We start from the raw sequence: 27,284 nt of genomic DNA, 5'->3' as shown, positions 1-27,284 counted from the left end.
AAGTTGGGAGAATATAATTAAAGACAAAACATTCAGTCTGGAAAATCTCTCCAAAGAGAAGTGGTAAAAGGAAAAATAATATTATTGAATAATCCTAAACCAGAATGTGATGAACATCATAGGACTTCCCTCAGGGATTAAAAAGACAGAGAGAAATCTCAACTTTTTATATAGCCAAGCAGATACAACCTATTACTTAAACGTTGAGGCAAGATAGAAAAATAAGTGTGTTAGGCTTGAAGTGTTCCCCTTTGTCACAACTATGTATTGGTAATGAATAGGTCCTGGATAACAATGTTTAAACCTCAACTACCTCTCAGCACTAGGCAGATAAGCAAAAAAAAAAAAAAAAAAAAAAAAAAAAAGAAAAAATTTTTACCCGACTGAGTAGCCATCTTGACCACTGACTAACCTTTTCTTCACTATTATAGTAAAAGTTCCACTCCTAGGGGGAGACTTAATAAAACATTAAGTGTATGTCAGAGCCTGCTATCACAATTGCATCTGCCTGAACAGAGCCTCACTGGAACATGGTGAAGGGTCCTCTCATCCCAGTAGGGTGCCAGTCTGTGCTGAACAAATCTGAGAAAATAATCTGCCTCAGCCCCCAGAGCACAACAGATCACTTTTCAAGCCTGACCACATCCACCCTTCCCAAGTATACATTTGCTCTGCTAATAAATCTTGTCTTGGGGCCGGAACTATGGCATAGCAGGTAAAGCCACTGGCTACAGTGCTGGCATCCCATGGGGGTGTCGATTGATTTCTGCCTGTTCCACTTCGGATCCAGCTCTCTGCAATGGCCTGGAAGATGGCCCAAGTCCTTGGGCCCCTGCACCCATGTGGGAGACCTGGGGGGAGCTCCTGGCTCCTGCCTATGAATTGGCGCATCTACATTGGTTACGGCCATCTGGGGAGTGATCAAGTGCATGGAAGACATCTCTCTCTTTGCCTCTGCCTCTCTGTAACTATGCCTTTCAATCAAATAAATGTCCTTAAAAAAATAAATGCTGGCCTTTGTGTCCTGTCTTTGAATTATTTCCTCCTTTGGTGGCAAGAACATATCTCTCCATCGACCTACCCTGCCATCTAGCACATGTAGGTAAGCAATAACCAGATAAACAAGAACTGATACAGAGAGAGGACTTGGCACCACTGTTTGTCTGACAAAACTCATTCTAATATCACTTGGTAATTGGGTGATCATTTATGCTAGCTAATTTACTTTACTCAAAGGGAAGATAAAACCTATAACTATGGAAAGAAGCAGTTTGTAACTTGGAAGGAGGGGCCCTCTGAAGTTAGGCTTCTAAATCCTTATGCTATTTACAGACTGAGAGAAGGGGCACTCTTTTCCTTGATGACTACATTTCAAAGAGATGTTTCTGAAGACCTTAAGATAATCTTCAGTGGAGAAGCTTATTTGGTTTTGAAAAGACTTACTTCCATTTCAAAGAGTCAAAGAAAGAACTTAAGATTTCTGAAGTTAAGTGCTCTAAGAAAAGGGAGACAGATAGTCCTTTCCCTTATTTTGAAGAAGAAGAATTGGTTTCTTATTTTTAATTTGCATTTGCCCTTAAAAATTCCTCCCTTGTGTTGCTGTAAAATAATAACATTATAATGTTTCTAATTATTTCTAGTGCTATTCCTACCTTTCTTTGGGCAAGTTGCAGGTATCTAAATATCCAACATGTCCAAAGGAAAATACAAAATAAAGAAATTGTACAGAATTATGGTAAAATAACAGGATTACTGAATTTTTTAAAGTCAGAACATTTACCTTGGGGACATATATTGTACTGATGGTAAATGGATAAATGAGATTCACAACTAGCAATTCCCACAGACTTTTCTTAGTCATAGGTGAGTTTAAAACTTATATCTTCATTGTTGTCATTTCTGAATGTTTAGGTGTAATTTAGTAGTTCCTTGTGAATATTAACCTAAACCAAATCTAAGGAGCAACCTAGCTCTGAAGCCTGATCATCCATATTTTTAATTTAGAGTTTTCATTGTAAGACCCAATAAATCTCTCCTGAGTTTAAGTTTATGACAAGTTCCAAAACAATTAAATGACATTAGGCTTTCTGGGAATTATTCTATCTTCTCAAATAATTCTTTCTAGAAGTAAAAGGCTAATACACATATGACTATCACCTAGTCTGAAGCCTGTCTGAGGCCTGCAAGGTAATTTCAGTGCTTAATGTAAGTGGTTCTACATCTTAATACAAACCCATCCTGTGGACCTTTTATTTTTTGTTTTGTTTTACATGGAAACTATACTATTTGTATTAGTCATAGATCTTCAGAGAAACAAAATTGATAGAATATGCACAAAGTATACGAAGAAGAATTAATTAGTGGGTTTGACCTATGCAATTTTGTCAACTGACTCCCAGGATAGGTGGTGTGTAGACTGGAGAACTGAGATGCTGAAATGTTTATTCCAAGTCCAGGGAAATCCAAACACCCAAGAAGCTGAGGATGCGAGTCTAGATTTAGCGATGGAAAGCCTAAGTGTCAGCAGTGTAGCTGTAATCTGGCATAGTTCTAGGACTAAAGGCCACCAGTTGATATCCCAGACAGGAGTGAGTCCCAGCACTGCAAAATCAAATCAACTTCCCTTTTAGTCTGGAAAGACAGCCCATTGATGATGCCTGGTTTTCCCACTTAGGGCATTCAGATCCACATACTCATCTCATTTGGAAACACCCTACAGACACACTGAAAATAATGCTCTTACAGGTTTCTAGGTATCCCTTAACTCAGTCAAACTGACATCATAAAATAAAACATCTTGTTACTTTAACAGTCAACTAAATCTTCCTGAGTAACACGCATGTATCATTTCTTATCTTCATTTATTTGTACTGGAGAAAACCTGCTTCCTAGAGTTAATCAAGCAACATTATGTCTTTTTTTTTTACCTTTTCTATTTTAAAGTGCCAGATTTTTGCTTATATATTTAGAGATATTCATTTCTACATCATCCTTCCAACTGATCAGTTAACAAAATATTTTTGCATCAAATTTTGGGTTTGTGTGCTTGGAAGCATATTAATTACTTTTACTTGATATTTAAATTACTGGTGCAAGTGGTCTACTATTACTTTATTAATAATATTGTTGGATTAGTAAATCCATGCACTGTATATACAGGGATATCATTCATAGCTGATCAGAAATGAGAATGTGCCATCGTACTAGAAATACAAAAAGAAGAAATAATGCATCAAATTACACATTTACTTTCTGGTAAAGTGTGGTGCTTTAATTAATTAAATGACTACTGTGAATAGGACAAGTTAGTTTATAAGAATACTGAGACATTTGCTGGAACACTTTTTTTTTGGTCAAATTTGGCACCCATGTCGGTTACCTTAGAGAACCTACATTTCAAATTCGTTTTACAAAGTACAGTCCAGTCCTCCTGAGAAGCTGACTTCCCATGGCAAGCTGAATCCAGCTGTGCTGTGTTCTTGGCTTTGTTTCATTTCTTAGCTTGGGTGGTCAACAGCACTTCAAAGGCTGTCTCCCAGTGCCTTGACAGCGAGACTTTCCTGCAGAATATGTTTATGTAGATGAAATCTTCTGTGACAGACTTCTTTCAACTTGTCCTTCTAGGTCTTAAGACTTTATGTCTCAGGGAGGGACATAAGGGATAAAGAAGACTTTTAAGTCTTAAATATGATTATGAATAGATTCAGTGAAAGCAGGCACAAGACAGGGTTGTGAGCCGACGCCGTGGCTCACTAGGCTAATCCTCCGCCTTGTGGCGCCGGCACACTCGGTTCTAGTCCGGGTCGGGGTGCCGGATTCTGTCCCAGTTGCCCCTCTTCCAGGCCAGCTCTCTGCTGTGGCCAGGGAGTGCAGTGAAGGATGGCCCACGTTCCTGGGCCCTGCACCCCATGGGAGACCAGGAGAAGCACCTGGCTCCTGCCATTGGATCAGTGCAGCGCGCCAGCCACGGCAGCCATTGGAGGGTGAACCAATGGCAAAGGAAGACCTTTCTCTCTCTCTCTCTCTCTCACTGTCCACTCTGCCTGTCAACAAAACAAAACAAAACAAAACAAAACAAAAGACAGGGTTGTGTGACACCATCTTAGACACAAAGTCTTAGCCCTCCACCCCCATAAACTTAAAGGGAGATATTCATGGTTATTCAAAAGTGTCTGTCTATACTTTTATTAAAATAAAGCTAATGCTAACACAGTAGTTGTAATTTTTAAAATATATTTAACTTTTTTAAGAGCAGTTTAAATTTTTTTAAAAAATTCTATGGAAAGTACAGAAAGTTCCCATATTCCCCATTTGCAAACATGCACAGCATCATCTGCTTGGAATAATCACATAAAAATAGGGCATTTATTATAACCAATTAACGTTCATGGAGACATTATATTCATCCCTTTTCAGTAGTTTACATTAAGGTTTTTTTTTTTTTTTCTTGGTGCTGTACATCTTACATACTTGATAAATATGTAACAACATATATCTACCACTATAGTATCATTAAAAAGTAGCTAACTGCCTTAATCACCACTATTTATCCTGTTGCCCTTTCTAGAACTTTATGTAGTTGCAGTTTTACAGAATACAGACTTTTCAGATTGACTGCCTTCACTTAGTAATATGAATTTAAGTTTCTCCTGTTTTTTTTTTTTTTTTTTTTTTTTTTTTTTTTTTTTTTTTTCACAGCTTGATAACTCATTTCTTTTTAGTCCTAAATAATATTCCATTGTCTGGATATACCACAGTTAATTTATCCAAACACCTATCAAATAATAACTTAGTTGCCTCCAAGTTTTTACAGTCATGAATACCTCTGCTATCATCCACCATTTTTTAAAAACTTACTTCATTTATTTAAAAAGGCAGAGTGACAGTGAAAGGGAGATTGGGTGAGAAAGAGAGAGAGAGAGAGAGAGAGAAAGAGAGAGAGATGTGAAACATGCTGGTTAACTCCCCAAATGCCCACAATAGCCGGGATTAGAGCAGACCAAAGCCAATAGCCAGTACTCAGTTTGCAGCACCCAATGTGTGGCAGAAACCTGATACTTGAGCATCATTCTCTGCTTCAGAGATATATGATCAGGAAGCTGGATCAGAAGTGCGAAGTAGCTAGAGTCTCAACTAGTCACTCTGATATAGGATGCAAGAATCCCAAACAGCTGCTTAAACTTCTGTACCACAATGCCCATCCCAATCAAAATTTTTAAATAAATTAAAAGAAAAAATACCATGCAGCTTTTTTTAAATATAACTCTTTAAATCATTTGAGTAAATATATAGAAGAACATTGCTTAATAGTATGGCATGGGCAAGTTTAATTTTTTAAGATACCATCAAATACCTTTCAAAATAAATGTGGTATTTTGCACTCATATTTGTCAAAAATAAGAGCTCCATGGCTCCTTATCTTTGCTAGCTATTGGTATTGATAGTGTTTTAAATTTTGGCCTTTCTGCTAGGTGGGCAATATTATCTCATTGGCCTTTTAATTTGCATTTCCCTAATAATGCAATGTTGAACATTTTTTTCATATGGTTATTTATCATTTGTGTGTTTTTCTTGCTGAGTAACTGCTCAGGCAAATTGTCCACTTTCTTATTGTGTAGTTTTAAGAGTTTTTTCAGTTGTGTAATTCCAAAAATATGCCGTTTGCAAATATTTTCTCCCAGTCATATTTGTCTTCTCCTACTCTTGACGTTTTCTTTTGTATGCCAATTTTAATGAAATTAGCTTATCAATTATTTCTTTCGTGGATAATGTTTTCATTGTTGCATCTAGAAGCTCATCATTTTTCCTATGGTTATGTACTAAGAATATTATAATTTTGAATTTTCCATCCAGATATATGATTCTTGTATTAATGTTTGTGAAAAAGTGAAATTTTCTGTCTAGATCAATTTTTGTATGTGGTGTTCCAGTTGTTCCATTTGTTGAAAAGACTCTTCTGCAGTCAATGAGAATTTTAGAGTTTGATTAAATTGTTTTACTTATCTAGCAGAGAGGCATATAAGACTCTTTCAACATTTACATAATTCTTGTAAGCTAGTAGAATTAAAACAATCCTATTCCATTTGCACTGGTATCAACAACTGTTAATTATGTGTAGAAAGAGAACATTTGCTACTGCATAGATATCAGCTTTTATAGGGGGAGAGCCTTCAGACCATATGGACATGAAATACACTATAAATAGACTAATCTTTTCCTTTTTAAAGCATTGTTCCTATGAAATCCAACTGGCATCATGTTCCAGGCAAAGTTAGGTAGAGCTTCCTATGTTTACTTCGAGTGTCTATCAAAAATTCTTTTGACAGCTAGGATATCTCCTTATTGTATCATGGATATTAAAATCATTTTTATATATGTAATAGGAGTCTAATGTGCTTAAAGTTATGGGTTTTATTCATATGATTTTGCTGACGCCACCATGCTAAGTAAATATATAGAAGAGTATGAGAATTATTTTAGGTAATTCCCATAAACCAGTCTAAATTTTTAGCCTTTTTTATAATCCATTTTTCCATTTTCTTTCATGAAGCATATTTTTGAAAATAAAAAAATGGATGTTCTAAATTTGAGATCTTCCATGCTTCAACAGCAGGTTTTGCAGCTGCATCCAAAAAATCAGTGCCTTTAGAAACTTTGTCTTGCCCAATGCAAACTCTACCAAAGAATTACAGATATCTGAGCAGGCTGTTGTAAAGCTGCTGACAAATCATATTTCAAGATTTATCTTATCTAACATTGAAGAAAAAAATTCCTATTTAAAAAATGTTTCAGGAATGATACTTCTATATTTTGAACATGACTTGGCTCCCCAACTCATGCACATGTTAAAATCCAAATTCTTACATTAAAAGTTAATGGATTAACATTAATATTTGGTGGATTAAGGATAGACATATGATCAAATTTTTATGTCCAGGAGATGGGCCCAAAAAAAGTCTTTAATTCACTGGGGCATGCACTTGGAAGATAATTTCCAGAAGACAGTTGGTTATGTAAGCCCAGTGTCCCAGTTTTCTTCTCTGAATTCTGGCTCACCACATGATCCTCCCTCTTTATGCATTTCATCATCCACCATCCTCATTAGACCTCAGACTAATGGAGCCACTAGATCTTTGTGAATCTCCAAAGCCAAGAGATGAAATGAACTCCTTCCTTCTTAAGTAGCTCCTCTCAGGTATTTGGTATACAGTATTGAAAAGCTAACTAGAGGCTGGTGTTGTGTTGTCGTGGATAAAACTGCTGCTGTTGTTGATGGTGGCATCCCATATGGGAGTCAGTTCAAGGCTTGGGTGCTCTGATTCAAATCCGGTTCCCTGATTATAACCTGGAAATGCAGCAGATGATGGCCCAAGTGTCTGGGTCCCTGACCCCCACTTGGGAGAACAGGAAGAAACTACTGGCTCCTGGCTTCAGCATAGTCCAGCCCTGGCCATTGTGACAATCTAGGCAGCAAACTAGTTGATGGATCTCTCTGTCTCTCCTTCTCTCTTTGTAATTCTGACTTTCAAATAGATAAACAAATAAATAAATAAATCCCCCCCAAAGAAAGGCTAACTAATACTGAAACTATATGTGTGTGGGGGGGGGAGGGGAGGTTGTGTGCACATGAGTAAAATCTAGAAGCAAGATTATAACTCCATAAACTGCTGTTAACTCTGTCTGCAGTCTTCGTTCTAGACAAAATATAATCTTCAAGATTTTATAGTAACTCTGCATAGCATAAGATTTAGATGCAGAGTTGATTTCCTTGAGTATTTTACCCTGAGTAATCAATCTATTAGTAAACATTATCAAATTAGTATACCGATAGCAGATAAATCAGACTTTTTCAAAGGTTTGAGTATCCGAATCTAGCCACTTTCAGTTTTTCAAGCCCTCTTCAGATTGTAGCACCAAACTAGAAGATTAATAAAGTTATCATGCAATAGCTTTGTTGGGTGTTTTATCCACTTTCCAACAATGGAACCTATTATTTGAGATTCTGTGTTGGTCACAAAAAATAGTTTTATTTTTCAGTAGTGGCTTTATCCATGAAATGAGCTGACTCTTAGATTTTTATCAGTATGTTGCCTACAGTGAACAATAGATGTCCCAAATATTTAATCTTAGTTGAGTAGTATTACAATTTGTCTCAAGAGGCTTCATATTCCTGTGGGATAAAGAATTATAAGAAAGCCAAAAATATGAATTTTGCCGTTCACATTCTGAATAAAAAATTCAGAAGTTTCCACAGTTTCTGAGAATATCTGCAAAACATCTAACATTTGAATTAGTATACATCACATTAGGATGAATCTCTAACGTTTCCATTTCTTTTCTGTTTTGTTTCTGGCTACAAATAGTAGCAATTCTTGATGAACTCTTTACTATAAATACTGAACATCTTTGTAATAAAAAACAAACAATAATTTACACTTGTCTGCTAGAGGAAGAGGAAGAAAGCAGTTGCAGAACATGGGAAACTCAAAATGAGTTCTGACCTCCTCGTTTTGTCCTCACCTCATGTTAGCTGTTGTGATCATTTGGGAAGTGACCAGCAGATGGGACACCTCTCCTCTGTTTCTCTCGCTCTTAAAAATAAAACAAAAACAAAAATAAAATATTTAACAATATTAAAAATAACTATATGAATAATTCTATCTGAACTTCTAGCCCAGCAATCCTCCATTATTTATTTTCTTCTATGTTTTTCTCTAGATGGTTCCAACAATGAGTAGCTGCAGCTGAGATTTCTGTAATGGTTTGTCCTGGCCAAACTGGTTCACTCCCCAAAGGGCTGTAACCAGGTCAAAACCAAGAGCCTGGGATTCCATTAGGGTCTTCCTTGTAGGTGGCAGGGACCCAATACTTAGGCTATCTTCTGTTGCTTTCTTAGGCTCATTAACAGGGAGCAAGATCAGAAGTGGCACAACCAGGGCTTGAACTGGTGCTCACATGGAAAGCCTGTGTCACAGGGGTCAGCTTAACCTGTTACACCATGATGCCAACCTCCGTCATAGCAGTTTGGCTTTAGACTATTTGTTCTTGGATTAAAATAGTTACTAAGAAGACAACGTTAAGGTGATTGAACCTGGAATGTTATTTTTGATAACTTCCTCAATCCATGCTAGTGAATTTTAGAAAACTTAAACAAACTGCTGATGAAAATCAATGGTGGATTCACAAATCTTCTGGGTCCACTGTGAATTCCCACAGCTTTACCTTTAGTGGAAAAGCTTCAGGTGTGGCTATAGCAATCTGTCTGGATGGGTCTCTAATGGATCGTAGTTTTTCCTTGAGGTGTGGGGAGATGAGGATAAAGAGGGAGAGCACAAGGAAGAACGACCTGAGGGAATAGTGGAAGACAGTTCTGTCCATGGAATGCACCTTTATTCATCCACTTCTCTCTCTCACTTATTGCATTATTTCCTTTAGACTAGACAAGCCATTCTGACGTTTTCTTACAATGACAGCCACATCATAAAATCCAATAATTCATTTGCAGGGGATGAGGCTTGTAAGTTTTTCCAAATCAAAAGAATAATCATTAGTCTACCACCAAACTTGATTCTCATATATTCCTTCCAGATGTGTCAGGGAGGTATTTGTCTTTTAAGAGGAAGACCTAAATGTAACAATGCTGACCTCTCATGTTATTCAACCATATGGTGATTGCGATGAACTTCTGGAACCCACAATACCAAGATCTATTCACAAGTAAGATTGACTTTGGACAGAGTGCTCCATTTAGCTAATGTTTCAAAAGAGGGAGAACTAAACAGGAGATTTTTTTTTTTTTTTATGATTCGGTTTTTGTTATCTATTCCTGCATGACCATGGCCCTTCTGTTGATCCATTTATTTCAGGAACTGCTGGGTGCCTGTCCTTACCAGAATGGTTGCTCTTCAAAAAGGCAGAAGAGAAAGAAAACAGTTATTTCATAGTTGTTAAACCAGCACCTGCTGTGCATTATAGGCAATCTAGTAGCACATCCCAATGACAGCAAGAGATCTCATTTTTTTAGGTGTCAAGCAGATCAAAACCATTAGATACATTCTCACAACAAGCAATTACTAAAATGCCATGGAGAGGACTTGAGAGCACTATGTGTCACATGTAATTCAGGGAATCATCTGTGTGTGTTAGATTATTTTCCTAAAAGAAAAGTTAAGCTATCTTTATGGCAAGAGGTAGCTTTTTAACTTGGAGGGTACAGCCAAGGTTCAGCCACTTTAATGTTGTCTTTCTTAGTAATTATTCTAATCCAAGAACTTACAGTCTAAAGCCAAAGTGCTAGAATGGGGGTTGGCGTCATGGTGTAATAGGTGAAGTTGACCCCTGTGACACGGGCATTCCATGTGAGCACCAATTCAAGTCCTGGCTGCTCCACTTCTGATTTTGCTCCCTGTTAATGAGCCTAAGAAAGCAACAGAAGATAGCCTAAGTCCTCCACAGTCAGACCCCTATCAGTCATACATACTGAGAAATACGGAAGTTATTTTCCTCGATAATTACATTAAAATAGATGTTTCCCAAGTTTTTTCTGGAAAATTTTGGAATATGAAGTGGGCCAGAGGCTTACTTACCTTTCAAAAATTGATATGCATTTCAATGTGACAGAGAGAGTAAAGATTTTCCATTTTTAAAGATTTATTTATTTATTTGAAAGTAGGAGTTACAGAGAGAGAGAGAGAATCTTACATCCAATGGTTCACGCCCAAGATGGTCAAAATAACAGACTACACCAGCCTGAAGCCAGGAGCCAGAATCTTCTTCCTGGTCACCCATGTGGGTGCAGGTGCCCAAGCATTTGGGCCATCTCTCACTGTTTTTCTCAGGCCATTAGAGGGAGCTGGATTGAAAACAGACAAGGCATGACTTGAACTTGGCTCTCATATGGGATACTTGTGCCACAGGTGGAGGCTTTGCCTACTACTCCTGAAGGTACAAGTTTTCTAAAGCAGATGTTCTAAGAAAATAGAGAAGGTGGGGACATTTCTTTTTCTTATTTTAATTTTTTTTAATTTATTTTTTATTTATTGATTTGAGAAATAGAGTTACAGACAGTGAGAGGAAGAGAGAGAGAGAGGTCTTCCTTCCATGGGTTCACTCCCTAAATGGCCACAACGGTCGGTGTTGTGCCGATCCAAAGCCAGGAGCCATTTACCTAAACTGCATTTACATTCTATTTTAAATAAAGAAGCCAGATCATAACATTTAAATGAAAATCATATCATTTCTCCTGTATTCCAAACTCCACAGCCTCTTCCCCAATGGTCTACATAAGAGACTAAACAATTAAAATTAGCTACAAATCCAATTTATCAACCTCTGCATATTTTTTAAAATTTTATTTGTTATATAAGTTTCATGTATTTAATATATACAGATTTAGAAACATAGTGATTTTTGTTTTTTAAATTTCATAGTACCCCTAGTCTCCTTCCACTAGGGTCACATGCTGACAACCTAAATGTCACTGTCATATGCTGATAACATCAATTTTGATGCTTTCCATGGTTTTACTCCTGCCTGGAATGTTCACCTCTCTTCATCACCATCTTCAATTCTTCTCTCAACTGTTTCCTTTTCAAAAAAAAGTTTGTGACCATGGAATTTACAAACCCAAGCCCTCTTTGTTTCCTCTTTCTCTGATTTTTTTGTCACTTGTATTTCCCTTACTATAATTTACCTAAATTTCTCTTTTCTTTCACTCATTACCATAGATGTAAACTTTAGTGCAGGAAATCTTGATTTTTTTTTCCCAGTACCTATTTTCAACACCTCGAATACTGCCAATAACAGAGTTGGCACTGAATATATGATTATTGTGTAAGTGAAAGGATCACTGGTGATAGTTATTGTTTACTGTGTATCTGCTCTGTATTACTCAGAAATGTTTTGTTTTCATTTTCATGATGATACTCAGGATACATTAGATAGAACATTGAAGTAAGAGCCATTCAAAATTTAATCCAGTAAAGAATTTAGATGTTTTAATAGTAGACTATAGAAAAGGCATCTTCTTGATTTTGGTGTCAAAACACACTCTACTTCCAGGTCCCCAGACATGTACTCAACATTCTCAACCTTGGATCAACTCTAGGCTCATTCAGTTCCACCCTGTCCATGAAGCTTTTCTGACTTGAACTTCTTCATGTATCCCTAAAGCAAGGTTAGTCATTTTGGTCCATAGTGCTTCTGCCACATTTCCAGATACATTTATAATTATACTAATTCAATTATGTTATTAAGAGCATTTTTGCTGCATGAATATGGAGTTTCTTAAGTACAAGGGTTATGATTTTGTAATTGCATTTCTAAATGAATCAATGTATCCGTGGATTTTCATTGATGTATCTAACATGTAAAATTAAATTTCATGTTAAAGTGTATAATTTTTTGCTTCTAAGCGCATGTATTCTGGTCTGAAAAATTACAGAACATTTAGTAAAGTCTGTAAGTCCTTTTTTTCTTGTAATTTATCTGAATCCTATATGAAGTTTTAGCTTTAAGATACCTTCAAAAGATTAAATTTTAAGTAGTTTAAAAACATTTATAATTTGTTCAAAAAAACTCCCTAAATGGTCCCAATAATCCATTATTTTTTACATTCAATTAAATTCCCAATCTTTGTACGTTGCATGATATCTACTCAGGTTTCTTATGCATAAATGGATCCAGATTAAAATTTATTGGCAAGTTTAATGATTAATCCTATACAAATGTTACAACTGTGAGTGATTTTGATAAAATAAGGGGATAAATAAATCTTATAAAAATTATTTTATTTCAAAAAAGGTTGAGTTCTGTGGGGTACCACAAATACAGTGGAATATAAAATATATAGTGTTTTAAAATGTAAATGAATTAATCCATTTATAAAATATGTACATTTTATCATAAAATATTATTTATTAATGACTATTAGAATACAGAGAAAAGCTCCTTCAACAGTCCAGTGATAATATATTCATACATATTTGACTCTATTCTCTGGATTTATTATAAAATAATATGTAAAATAATATGGTAATAATAGAAGTATATATATATATTTTTTTACTTTTTATTTATTTATTTTTTGACAGGCAGAGTGGGCAGTGAGAAAGAGAGACAGAGAGAAAGGTCTATTTGCCATTGGTTCACCCTCCAATGGCCGCCGCGGCCTGCACGCTGCGGCCAGCGCATCGTGCTGATCCGAAGCCAGGAGCCAGGTACTTCTCCTGGTCTCCCATGGGGTGCAGGGCCCAAGCACTTGGGCCGTCCTCCACTGCACTCCCTGGCCATAGCAGAGAGCTGGCCTGGAAGAGGGGCAACCGGGACAGAATCCGGCACCCTGACCGGAACTAGAACCCAGTGTGTCGGCGCTGCAAGGCAGAGGATTAGCCTAGCTAGCCGTGGCGCCGGCAGAAGTATATTTTAATGAAGAATCTTGCTATCTAGACTTATACCTTTATTTATTATCTCCACAAATAAATTCAGTGCCTAAGTTTATATACTGACAATGCATCAGGTATTTGCTTATAATTAAAATCAATAAAATATGAATTTAGCTTTTTATGTACATTAAAACATGTTAGTATTTGAATATAACAGGCCAAGTAAGTAAGGGAAGGATTTTTGTAAAATATAGTCTATTTTAAGAACATCAAACCTAGAATCAAAGGAGTAAAGTATGTACACTCAAAATACATGATATGAACTAAAAACAAATTATTTTAATCATATGGAAAGCATATTACATTAAGAGCTAGGTTTTTATTACCTTTTAAATACCATTTCATTTTATACAGTGCTTTTCAGGAGAGAAAAAGTCTAAGAAAGTACAAGCTAAGTTGAATCACTAAACCAAAAATTGTTTCAGCAAATTAAACTTTGCCTACTAGGACAAGAACTTTTCATACATTTATCATTTCACACTAATTTTACAAATTAACCTGGAGTACTTTAGAATACGGATTATCTCAATTATGGAAATATGGTTTCCATTATCATTCCATTATTATTCTATTCCATTTTTATCTATTCAAAAGAATAGTTATCAGTTGTAACTCACTGCTTGAAAGTTCTTTAAAAGTCCACTTATTAAGCATGGCGACCCATGACTCATATTTATCATTACAGCTGAATATAACTTCAAAGACTGAAATTCTTATTGCATCAAAATGAAGGGCTACACAGTAAAAAAAATAATTAAAAATAAATGCAAGATATCAAACTATAAGTTCTAATACCTCCAAATACTTTAAGTAAGCAATTGTGAAAAGTTTTTTAGTGTGAGGCATTTTAACTCTGAACACTCCTCTACTAGTCATTGCTAGGTCACTTACTAGCCATGCAAACTTTCTAAACCTTATATTGTATATACTTTGTGAACAGTGACAGAATTTTTAGAGTAATGTAAGAAGCAAATAAAAAAAATTATGTAAAACACTTGGCTAAATTCTGTTTTCATGTGTTCACCAAACATCTTGGAAAATAATCCTGTATAACAAATGATAGTTCCAAACCCCAGCTATTATTATTTTTAAATGCCACTACACATTTCCCAGCCTCACAGATTTGTATTTTAATTTATATTTTAAAAATTATTTTAAAATAATTTTAATGTATTCATTTAACCTCAACTATCAGACAAATTATTTTTATTCCTACAATGATAGTGCTCATTTTTATATATACCATCAGACAAAACTGTCAAGAATATTGAGGATCCATTTCTGATCTGAATACTTAGGTTACTAAGCTAGCATTCAGCTTCTCTTGATACTTCTCTAATCTGCATGGTCTGCTTACTGTCCAAGTAAGTGAATTGCTTATCCAAATTTTTGTCTTTGCACATGTTTCAATCTTTTGAAATATATTATTCTCTCCATTTACATTAATCATTATACCTTCCAAAAACATCCTTGTTGATATTCCCAGCAAGACTCTCAATCTGCTACACTCTTATCTATTAAATTTTGTTTGTAACTATCATATGGCTCTCTCTTGTATTATAGTAATTTGCTTTTATTTAATTCCAAATATTGGGTTATAGTTTCCTTGAATAAAAACTTCACATCTTACTAATTTTCTCATTTTGTGCATTGCAAAGTAGGGAGATATAGATATCACCTTAAATTGGATATGCTTTCTAATTTGAACACAGAACATGCACTCTAATATGCACTGAAACAAATTAAATAAGGGAACACAAAATTTGGAAAATCATTTATACTTTCCTGGAAAAGAAGTTTTTATGTTGACATATCAAGTGACTGGAATGGAAATTCATGTAGTTTAAAAATAAAAAAAGAAAAAAAGATACTCAAGATCAAAACATTTTTTCATGGAATGGAAATGCAATGTCAAGCTACAAGCTGAGGGCCTCGACATGAAGCAGGAGGGACAGGTGGCTGGGAATTTGGCCTCATAAGTGACTCTGAACACAAGTCCTCCAAACACAAATTTGGGTATGAGATTTAATCTTACTACACTCTTGTCATAAAATGGGAAATCACAGTGCACAATCACCAGATTTACGTTATGCAAATGCACGCCCAAGGACCTGGGTTATAATAGTTACTGAGTTGACAGATATCTAACGTCTGCCTACTTGTTGTGGAAAATATATGGCATCATGATATGATATCTCTCACCAACTTAAATGAGCTAAATTTAGAAAGACCCAGGGGAAGTTTGAAATCAAATAAGACTGAAAGTGGGTGATCTGGGTGGGTGAGATCAGAGGATATGAGTGACAATATACAAACATGAAAACTTGTACACTTACATTGAAAAATTAAAATATATAGGGCTGGCGCCGCGGCTCAACAGGCTAATCCTCCGCCTAGCGGCGCCGGCACACCGGGTTCTAGTCCCGGTCGGGGCGCCGGATTCTGTCCCGGTTGCCCCTCTTCCTGTCCAGCTCTCTGCTGTGGGCCGGGAGTGCAGTGGAGGATGGCCCAAGTGCTTGGGCCCTGCACCCCATGGGAGACCAGGAGAAGCACCTGGCTCCTACCTTTAGATCAGCACAGTGCGCCGGCCGCAGCGTGCTGGCCACAGCGGCCATTGGAGGGTGACCCAACGGCAAAGGAAGACCTTTCTCTCTGTCTCTGTCTCTCTCTCACTGTCCACTCTGCCTGTCAAAAAGAAAAAAAAAAAGAAAAGAAAAATTAAAATATAACTCGTAGAATGATTGCTAGACAAATCACAATAAAAAGGTGAAATAATTCTGGGATCAAGTAAATGAACACAATACACTAAGTAATGTGAAACCTATTTTAATAAGTTCAAATCACTAAACAATCACTCAGTATTCATATATTCCATGTGTTACTGAATGTATAAGGCAGTTTAACTATCTTAAAATCAAAGAAAGTACAAAAGTGTCACCAAATGACACTAGGGGATGTCTATTAAGCATAATGATGGAGTACAGACTTGGAATAAGCCATAACTTTCAGAGAAAAAAAAATCAAAAGTCATTTTTTACATTTATTTATTTATTTAATTGTATTTTTTATTTGACAGATAGAGTTAGACAGTGAGAGAGAGAGACAGAGAGAAAGGTCTTCCTTCTGTTGGTTCACCCTCCAAATGGCCAGCTATGTTGATCCGAAGCCAGGAGCCAGGTGCTTCCTCCTGGTCTCCCATGTAGTGCAGGGCCCAAGCACTTGGGCCATCCTCCACTGCACTCCCAGGCCACAGCAGAGAGCTGGACTGGAAGAGGAGCAACCGGACTAGAATCCAGTGCCCATATGGGATGCCGGCGCCGCAGGTGGAGGATTAACCAAGTGAGCCATGGTGCCGGCCCCTCAAAAGTCATTTTTAATGAAGACAGAAAGTCGAGATCAAGGATGGAAAACAGAAAGAGAATTTTTTGAATTTTTAAAATGGTCAAAAGTGAAAAAAATTTCAGTATATATAATGATTACAAAATATGTAAACTGCATGTAATTGTTGAGAATAGAAGTATTATCAGCTGGATTTAAAAATCTTCCTGTATACTGCTTATAAGCAACACAATAGAACATGGACATACACACAGTCAGGTGGAAAGTAAAGGAATCACAAAGCAAGACCAATTAAGTAATAACTAAAAGATATATAAGTAGGTATATACAAACACACATTTTAACAAAATCCATTACAAAGGATCAGGAAGGAACATAGGATAACAAATGGAGAATCCACAAAGAATGTTGGGGACCAGGATCAATAATGGGAACCAAAACAACCAAATACATATTCTATAATTTTGATATATTCTACATGTGCATTATAAAAATCGCTAACTAGCTGAGGCTGATTGCCACCTGGCCTGTCTTGGACACTTGTGCCATGGTACATTAACCACCTTAGTACAGGATATTGATCAATAGATAGTGTATTTCGTTTAGTTTGGACAAAGGTCAGTCCCATGGGTCCAAAAATCTCCAGAAGCAAGCATAGAGTTAATTGAGATTGTTAGTTAGCTGAAGGCAATAATACACCCAATTATATATCTGTGCTTATGCACCATGGGGCCTTCTTTTGATCCTCTTGATCTAGGTTTGGTAGCAAGAATATGTAATCCTAATCCTTCCAAATTACAGGATAACCCTGTATTTGCTTGTTCTTTATAAGTCCTACAAAATATGAAATGGCCAACTAGCCATCTCATTTTACTGTTTAATGGACGATTTATTTTATTCCTTGATAGATAACTCTCTGATTGGCTATAAAGAAATCAAAGAACATTAGCAAAATTGTCATAAAATACAGTAGGCTGAAAAATGCCCTCCAAAGGTAACAAGTCCTAATCACTGAAACCTAAACATAAATTCTTATTTGTAAAAACATTGCTCTAAAGATGTGAATGAATTAAGGATTTTGAGTTGGGGAAAATTATGCTGGACTATCCAGGAGTTTCTAAATCCTATCAGAGTTATCATAAGAGAGAGGTGTAGGGAGACATGACATATTCACAAACAAAGAATGTGATGTAGAAGATGAGAAGATGAAACAGAAACAGATGTGAAAATGCTAACTCTGAATATTGGACTGACTCAGCCACAAGCAACAGAATCCACAGACCTCAAGAGCTGAGGGATGAATCCTTTTCTCCATCCTCTGGATGAGGCATATCCCTGACACATTCATTTTTCCCTGGATTCATTTTAACCCTGGATTTCTAGTCTCCAGAGATAGCAGAGAAAAGATTTCATTTGTTTTAGTCGTCAAGTCTTGGTAATTTGCTGCAGTAAGCATGGCAAACTAATTCATTAAGAATATAACTCTCATGTCTTTTCTCAGAGCTCTGTATTCTCATTAAGGGAAAATAACATGATATATGGCAGAGACTTTTGGAGGAATATACTACATCTTGGAGAAATAGACCTCAGCATCTCAAATTCCTGCTTCCTGATTAACAACAAAACTCTGCCCATAGATAATTTAGTGGTTAAATCCACACACACACATATATCAGGTATATAGTAGGAATAGAGAAACCTATCTCTGGTGGTCATTGAAATAAGAAAAAGCCTCTTGGACAAAAGCAATCTTATCTAGTATAATAAATTACAAAATGAACCTACTTTTTTACACATGCTTCAGTATCTTTTCCCGTAATGTCCTTGACTCTATCTCTGGATTTAACATGGATTGATTTTGCTAATGGTAATCTGTCAATATGCTATGGAAGTAGAGGCTTAGAAACTATGAGCCATTTGCTTGTTGATTCTAGTTTTTGATACTGTCATGAGAAAGACACTGTCAAGTTGGCCTGCTGTCTGAGGAGGAGGGTTTGTGACATGAGGAGCTTTGTTGTTTGATGCGTGCTTCCAAATTAGTTCACAGCTCTCCAACTCTCATATTACTGAGCAAATTGGACAAAATTATTGGAGCCCAGGCAAGATTCCCTGACCCTCTGATGTAAAAATCAATACTGCTGTTAAGTTTCATACTTTTCCTATAATTTGTTGTGCAACCTTGCTGTGGCAAGATATAACTGATATTTCTTAGGTAATTAAAAAGTTAACAACTGAACTTCAACAGCTAAGGTACTGAATGTGAAACCAGTAAAAATGTGTTATAAATAATCATTTCATTCTCCATCAAAAAAAGGACAAATTGTAACTTTTCTTCACTAAGTGATACCCTGGTTCCTCTATGAAATTAGGTCTTATCTTTCTGGTTTGTTCAATGCTTTTGGAGAATTAGTCACTCAGCAATTGAGGTATCTGTTGGTAAGGATATGTTCATGTTATTTAACCATTAGATACCCTCTTTCACTGAGACCATGAGATCATCAAACCATACAGTGATAAACTTGCAGTAGTAGAATAAATAGGAAATAAATCTAATAATGAAAAAATGCTAGAATATATGAAATATTTTAAAGTGTAAAAGGGTGAATTCTTATAGCAATGTAAAACAAAGTGTACATAACCTAGAGAAAGTTATGTAATTTTTAAATTAATCATTTATTAAGAATATGGAAGCCTTGTTCTATGTGATATTTTTTAACAAATCTAAACAAGGTGTCATGCTTAGACTCTTCTTTGAACTGAAAATTAGGAATGCAGTGAAACTTCTAAAAATTCCTAGATAATGTATGTCTAATATGGTGTAAAATTTTGGTATTTCATGAATAGTTATTTTCATAATATGATCTTTTCTAAGTATCAATATGTATATGCTATACATTTTTTTATTTTTTATTTTTATTTTTGACAGGCAGAGTGGACAGTGAGAGAGAGAGAGAGAGACAGAGAGAAAGATCTTCCTTTTGACGTTGGTTCACTCTCCAATGGCCACCGCGGCCAGAGCGCTGCGGCCGGCACATCGCGCTGATCCCAAGCCAGGAGTCAGGTACTTATCCTGGTCTCCCATGGGGTGCAGGGCCCAAGCACTTGGGCCATCCTCCACTGCACTCCCAGGCCACAGCAGAGAGCTGGCCTGGAAGAGGGGAAATTGGGACAGAATCCGGTGCCCCGACCGGGACTAGAACCCGGTGTGCAGGCGCTGCAAGGCGGAGGATTAGCCTATTGAGCCAAGGCGCCGGCCAATGCTATACATTTTTAATTGGATATATAAAGGGGCTTCAAAATGTTCATGGCAATGAAATTAAAAGATAGTGTACAATTTCATGAACTTTTTCTAGTCCATTTCTATATTTATGTTTGTGTTTTGGTTTTACTTAGCTGAAAGCCTATAATTTCAATGATACTAGTAGAAAACTTGTCATTCTTGGGTAACCTATAAAAGATTTCATTACTAATGTGTTACTCATCTAATATGCTCCCCAAATAGCATAAATAAAAGATATTATTGGCCCTCCTGGATCCAAGTCTTATATGAATGACAAGGAGGTGTAAAGTAGGTATATGAGTAGGTGTATGAGGATTTGTATCATCGCAATGAAGCATCGATCTTAAGTAATCTACCTTTTTTATAGCAGGCAGAAGGTAAGCCTATTCTTCGTTCCATATTGAAATGTTACCTCATTTCTCAAGGTAACCTTTTGCAGAAACAGCTTTGATAATGATCTAGGTAAAGAGTTGCTAAGGCTTGCTATGTTTATACACCTAGTAAAAACAAAGAGGGTGATCTAGGACCATGGCAGATTGACTATGTCAACAATCTGCCCTTGGACCTACTTGATTATGTTTAAATTTAGAATTTCACTGAAGTATGCCACTTTAATGTTTAAGTTGGTTGATCTGAAAGAAGCCAGGGTTAAATCTGTTGTTTGCTTCCCACTGCCTTTAATTTTCTTATACAACCATTAAGTACTTGGATCTGCAAGTAGAATAATGAAGTTAACCTGATTTAGTGACTTCTACCATACTCCCTGGGTTCCTAGATTCAGGCAACTATGAAAATGTCTCTGGGAGAAATAATAGGTCTTTTTTAAAGCACAAAAACTGTAGTTCAATGGCATTCTATTGATCACCCAAAGGAAATAAGATTGCTGTGTGATATTGTCATGGCAGATAATCCCAGGGGGCAATTCTTATCTTCACTGAAGTTATTGTGAGGCCAACTCTCCTCTTACTCACACATTTAACTTATAGATATGCAGCTCATACCATTTAGGAGTTTGTTGATGAAACTGATTTCAATCATCACTATATCGCTTAATTTGGACAGTGTAAATCAAGTAGCTACACTGTATCAATCTGCAAGGATAGCATAAGGCAAGGTCACCTCGACATCAGAAAAAGTATATGAATTTTTGTATGTCTTATTAAAAGAAAGCTATGTTGCTCTGTCTATACACACACAGGGGTAGACAAAGGGAGGCTGATTTCATTTTCAGGAGTTATTGATGGTGTCAGGCACATCTGAATACTATAGGACGAGGCATGCCCGTATGAATTTCTCTGTTTTTATGGTACATGGAAAGGAATGAAAAAAGGCACAAAGGTCAAATTGTCAACCTCTGCTGTTTAATTTAGGGAAACCATATAATTGCTTTGCTAGGCTGTGGTGCTACACGTAGGAGATAAACACTAGATCCCCATCTCTCTACTTCCTCCTCTAATATGTTCCCTTCTTGTGTGCCAAGGTTCCTGCTCTCTCTCAACAGACAGAAAAAGTCAATGTATTTCACAAAAGTAGGCAAAAGTTCACTAATTTTCTCTATCACCTCTTTTTGACACTTTTATTTCTTGCCATGAAAGTCAGGTTTGAATGAGATAGGACATTTAAAAAAAAAAAAAATTTCTGAGTCCATTATCCACTTCATCTTGGCTGAAAGGTCACTTTAGTGGCACCCAATGAGCAGAGAACTCAATAAATGTGACAGTGTCTTCATGAACTAGGGTTATATCAGTCCAATGAGTGGATCTGTGTGGCTGAACTGGCTTTGAGTTTGAATGCCATATAAATTCCTTTGATGGAGTTGACATCTAGAAAATTGTACAAGCCAGTCTGACCTGGGGCTTCAGTAAGGGAGAATTAATACTCACAATGCCAGGAATTAACAGAGAGAAAGTATACATTTATATGGTATATTTTAATAGCTCTTACATCACTTTTTCCCTAAGTGTTTCACTTAGCCACCCCTGAGCTACATCAATTATATAGGGGGATTGCCAAGATTCAAGAGTCCATAGAGCAGGTAGCATTGCTTCAGGGGGTAGAGTGGAAATTCAAGTTTTCCTTGCTAGTGTAACTGCCATGTTCTCTCATGACATCAAACAGGCCACATTCCTACCAAAGTTTCTTTTGAAAGAGTGAGAACTATTGGATTCCTTCACTTTGTAAAGTCATTGAGTCTAAGGTGACAAACCCAAAAATGAGGGCTCAGGTTAGAATATGCCTCCAAGAGTTGGGCATTTGATTACAATAAAAGTTTAGTAGTTAGTTAATAGTTATCTTTAATTTTCAAAGTTTTATTCTGAATGGCATGAGACAGGAGATTCCGCTATGCTGGGAAATGATATCTCTGAATGATCTATCTACACTCAAACATTCCCATTTCTTCTGATTTGCTGTTTTATCTCTGTTGGACCTTATAGAATAATACATGTATTGTTTGTGGCTTTCCTTGATTGGAAGAACTTTTTCTGACACTCCTAGGTATTCACAACACATATACACTGGAAACATCAGGGACAATCATATATTCAGAAGTAGAAGACACAAGTTTGTCCAAGGAGGTCTCATATTCAAGCTGAGATCAACTTTCTTTCCCACTGAGAACCTTGACTATACCAGATTACTTGAATTCAGGAATCTCCTCCCTGATACCTGATTTGAACTGAATACAACAAAGATTTGGACCTGGAATGCATGGAGCACAGAGAAAAGGGGGGGGGGGCGGGACTAGAGGTGGTGTGCAAGGGGGTGGGGGTTTACAGAATGCAGCATTTCCTCTCTTCTATTTCTAGTTCCAAAGTTAGTGCCCACAAGAGAACAATGCTTCTTCCTGCATTTACTATCCAACATCTCAGTAGAACCTGCATCCAAAGCCCTCTCTCTCTCTGTCCTCTGCCTGATACTACTACTTTACTTCACTACAAGTTGCCCAGCAGTGGTGAGCAGTTCCATGTTAATAAGAAAACTTTTATATTCCCTTTTATATTTGTTTATTCACTTTCTTACTGCTCAATCAAGCTTCTGGTGGTTGTTTTGGTTTATCTAAAACTCTTAAATTGGTTAGTAGTGTTTTTATGACCCCATTATTTTAACTTTGGAAATTCTACAGCTGCTGTACCATAGACTTCTGGTACCCCATCCCTTCCTTCTCCTACCCAAAGAACACATATGGTCTTGTTTATTTAATTTTTGTAAGAAAGATTTTATTTTATTGAGATAGCATATATTTAATTTATATTATAACCAAAGGCTTAACCTATAGTAGATAAAGAATCCAAAAATAAAATTAAAAGACCATAACAATGATAAATGAAAAGATGTCAATTTCACTCATGAATAGTGCATTTTTAAAATAATCACAGATCATTAAAATTATACTTATATATAATTCTTAACAATTTGTTTGACAAATGTTTTAAACAAAGTTTGAAAGAGCACTGTATTTGAAGCACAACTTATTCATATTTACAGGCATTCATTTTATCTCTCATTGTTCAGTCTGGTTAGCAAGAAAGAAAATCAGAGATACTTTTTCTCATTCAATCCATCACTTAAGTAAGACTGTTTAGTACTCAATCTTAAGGAATGAGCTAGTATCTCCAAATCTGCTTTGCAGAGAATCCTGACAATTCTTTTAAAGTTATGTGCCTTTTAATATAGTATGGTCATCCACAAAACTATTGCATAGGATTCAGTTTTAGTCAACTTGCAAACTAATAATTAATAATTTAGTTTATTATTATTTCAAGATGATAGATAAAATTATGAGACTTCTCTATGTAAGTCAAAGGAGGCGGAGCAGCAGCAGATGCATCAATTCTCTCCTGCTAAGGCCATAGGGGAAAATTTGCAGGGGGATTGGTGAAAGATGTGGACACCACAGATTAAGTGGGTTTGCAAGACTACTGAGGAACCCCAACTTGGGAAAACTATTCTTTTCAGAGAAAGTATTAAAGAAACCTGCTGTTTACTCCATGAAGTAATACTAACTCATACCTCAAAGTTGCTCAGTACAAGCATAATCTATATAAATGTTTCCCGAGAAAAAAGCAAGCTTAAGCCTGCAGTCTTGGCATCCAGGTATTAGGGATGCCATGGGTTCATGAAGAATGCTTCTCTCAAGACACACAATATTTCATTTTCCTCTAAGAACTATGAGTACCATTTGCTATCACCCAGAAGCTCAAGCTATTTAAAAAACACATGTGCAAAAATATCCTGAAGTGCGTAATTTCATAGGAGATTAAAATTTGTTAATAATATTGGATATTTGTAAAACGTGCGAATATTAGAGTTGAAGTTGTAGTTTATTTATGCATTTACATGTGTGTGTTTTATAAATATATCTGTATAAAACCAAAGGTTTTCTATAAAAAAGCATAAGAATGTTCGTTAGATTGCATAGTCAGTATCTGAAATTTTTTATAAGAAATGTAAGAAAAGAACTGCATACAGAAAATAACCTCAATTCAATGAAACACATAAATGCAGATCAAAATAAATGAAGAGAAAAATCATCCTATAAACACTTCACTTCTTCCAAACTTAATCTTTTAATTTAATGCAATTTTAATCAAAATCTCCACAGGATTCTCCAGTAGAACTTGACCTGTGTATTCTCGGGTTCACTTGGTGTTATGAGTTGGTGAGAATTGACACTCCAGGGCCCAGTGGAAATGACCTACTTGCCTGATACAAGCAAGCACATATGTATGTGAATTTCAAGATGTGAAAGCAGGATATTTTAAATTCATGCTTTCCTAAAAACGGTGGTCCTTCTTTGAGTCCAAAGGGAAGAATGGATAGCTTTGTAGGCAAATGGTAGATTTGAATCTCAAATTTGATGCTTCCTTTCAAACAATCCATTATTCACATCATCAGATGAACCCTCTAGTGGGGGACATTCATATCTGAGATTAACTCTTTTAACCAAGAGTTTGCAATTTCATTTATTCACATTTTATGGATAAAAAACTTCCAAATGCAAAATTTCTGATTTTCTACTTATAAAAGAATGATAAGAGCATGCAAATAAATGGAGTGAAAAGTAGAAAATTTAATCATTTATAAGATGTTGAAGTGTGAGCAAACAGTTAAATATTACAAGGGTGAATGTATCTTTAAGCATTACATTTATTTTATACATTATATTGGAAAAAACAAAAGATGCTGTTACTTAAAACTATTAAGTATGTTACATAAAATATTACAGTTTACAGTAAAATGTAAAAGCTAAGCCAATATATTGAATATTTTTAAAATATTTATTTATTTATTTGAAAGGCAGTGTTACAGAGAGTCAGAGACAGAGAGAGAGAGGAAGGTCTTCCGTTTGTTTGTTCACTCCCCAGATGACTGCAAAGGCTGGTGCTGCACTAATCCTAAATTAGGAGCCATGAGCTTCTCCTAGGTTTCCCATGTGGGTGCAGGGGACCAAGGACTTGGGCCATCTTTCACAGCTTTCCCAGGCCATAAGAGAGCTGGATTGGAAGTGGAGCAGCTGGGACTCGAATTGGCACCCATGTGGGATGCTGGCACTGCAGGCGGAGACTACCTGCTATGCCACAGCACCGGCCCCTTATGGAATACTTGTATCAAATAAAATCAGTATGATTTATAAAATCATCAAGGAAACATCTAATACTTAGCATAATAAAGAAAAACAATAATAACAAAGTAACATGTAGAGAAAGATAATCACCAAATCTACGTGAATATTTTCAAAAGTAATAAAATTGGGTTTTAAAATACTAATTAAATGGACCAGCATTGTGGCATAGTGAGTTAAGCTGCGAGCTGTGTTGCTGAAATCCCAAATGGGCAGCCATTCAAGTCCCAGCTGCTCAAATTCTGATACAACTCTCTGCTAACACACCTGGGAACAGAGTGGAAGATGGCTCAAGTGCTTGGGCCCCTGCACCCATGTGGGAGACCAGGATGAAGCTCCTGGCTCTGGTTTTGGCTTTGTCTAGACTTGGTCCTTTCAACAATTTGGAGAGTGAACCAGTGGATGGAAAATCTGTCTTCTCTGTCTCTTCTTCTCTCTGCAACTCTGCTTTCCAAATAAATAAATAAATAAATAAAACTTTAAAATAATTAAAATAAAATCAAGATGCTATTTTTTTGTTTACTATTTGCTTATCAAATTAGAGATTATTTATAAGGTATGATACAACTCAGCCTTAATGAATGCGGACTGTCAGGGTTATATTTCCATTTTACATCGTTCACACTACTAAAATCTAAAATCTGCCTGAAGTTAGTGTGAAAATATACTCACATTACACAATTATTCTTAAGTGCTGAAACTTAACTGAAAAGTGATTGCTGTTAAATATGAGTGGGAATAAGAGAGAGAAGAGATGTGCAATTCGGGACATGCTCAAGCTGACTTACCTCAAACGGTAGAGTTAGAAACATACCAAGGTATTCCAATTCAATCCCATCAAGGTGGCATGTACCAATGCCATCTCACTAGTCCCAGTGATCAATTTCTGTTCACAATTTATCATAATGATAGGACTAAGAACCAAAGGGATCACATAAACAAGAATAGTGTCTGCAAATACTAGCTGATAGAATAAATAAAGGGGAGAGTGATCCAACATGGGAAGTGAGATACACAGCAGACCCATAGAATGGCAGATGTCCTAAACAGCACTCTGACCTCAGAATCAGCCCTTAAGGCATGCAGATCCGGCTGAAAAGCCCATGAGAGTATTTCAGGCATGGAAAGCCAAGACACTCTGGCAAAAAAAAAAAAAAAAAAAAAAAAAAAAAAAAAACCTAAATGAAAGATCTCTGCGAGTGAGATCCCAGTGGAAAGAATGGGTCATCAAAGAAGGAGGTACCTTTCTCTGAAGGGAGGAGAGAACTTCCACGTTGACCATGGCCTTGTCTAAATATGATCAGAGTCAGTGAACTCAGGGGGCTTCCATAGCCTTGGCAGCTCATGACAAGAGCCTAGGGTGATTACTGAGGCCATAAACAAGAGTGTCAATTTGTTAAGTCAACAACAGGAGTCACTGTGCACTTACTCCTCTTGTAGAATCTCTGTCCTTAGTGTGCTGTACATTGAGATCTAATGCTATAACTAGTACTCAAACAGTATTTTTCACTGTATGTTTCTGTGTGGGAGCAAACTGTTGAAATCTTTACTTAATGTATGCTAAACTGATCTTCTGTATATAAAGAGAAATGAAAATGAA

The 27,284-nt window shown here is 36.3% G+C and overlaps 1 pseudogene; it reads left to right on the top strand.

Annotated features, from left to right (window-relative positions):
• Window positions 1–530: 530 nt before the first annotated feature.
• The window catches only part of LOC127483133 (large ribosomal subunit protein uL3 pseudogene), a 123,981-nt pseudogene continuing 97,227 nt past the window's right edge, over window positions 531–27,284 (top strand).

The sequence above is a fragment of the Oryctolagus cuniculus genome, chromosome 8 (assembly GCF_051225735.1).
Source record: "Oryctolagus cuniculus isolate XC-2025 breed Fujian yellow rabbit chromosome 8, ASM5122573v1, whole genome shotgun sequence".
Lineage (NCBI taxonomy): Eukaryota > Metazoa > Chordata > Mammalia > Lagomorpha > Leporidae > Oryctolagus > Oryctolagus cuniculus.
Note: the sequence above shows the minus strand (reverse complement) of the source record. Positions and strands in the feature narration are given on the sequence as shown.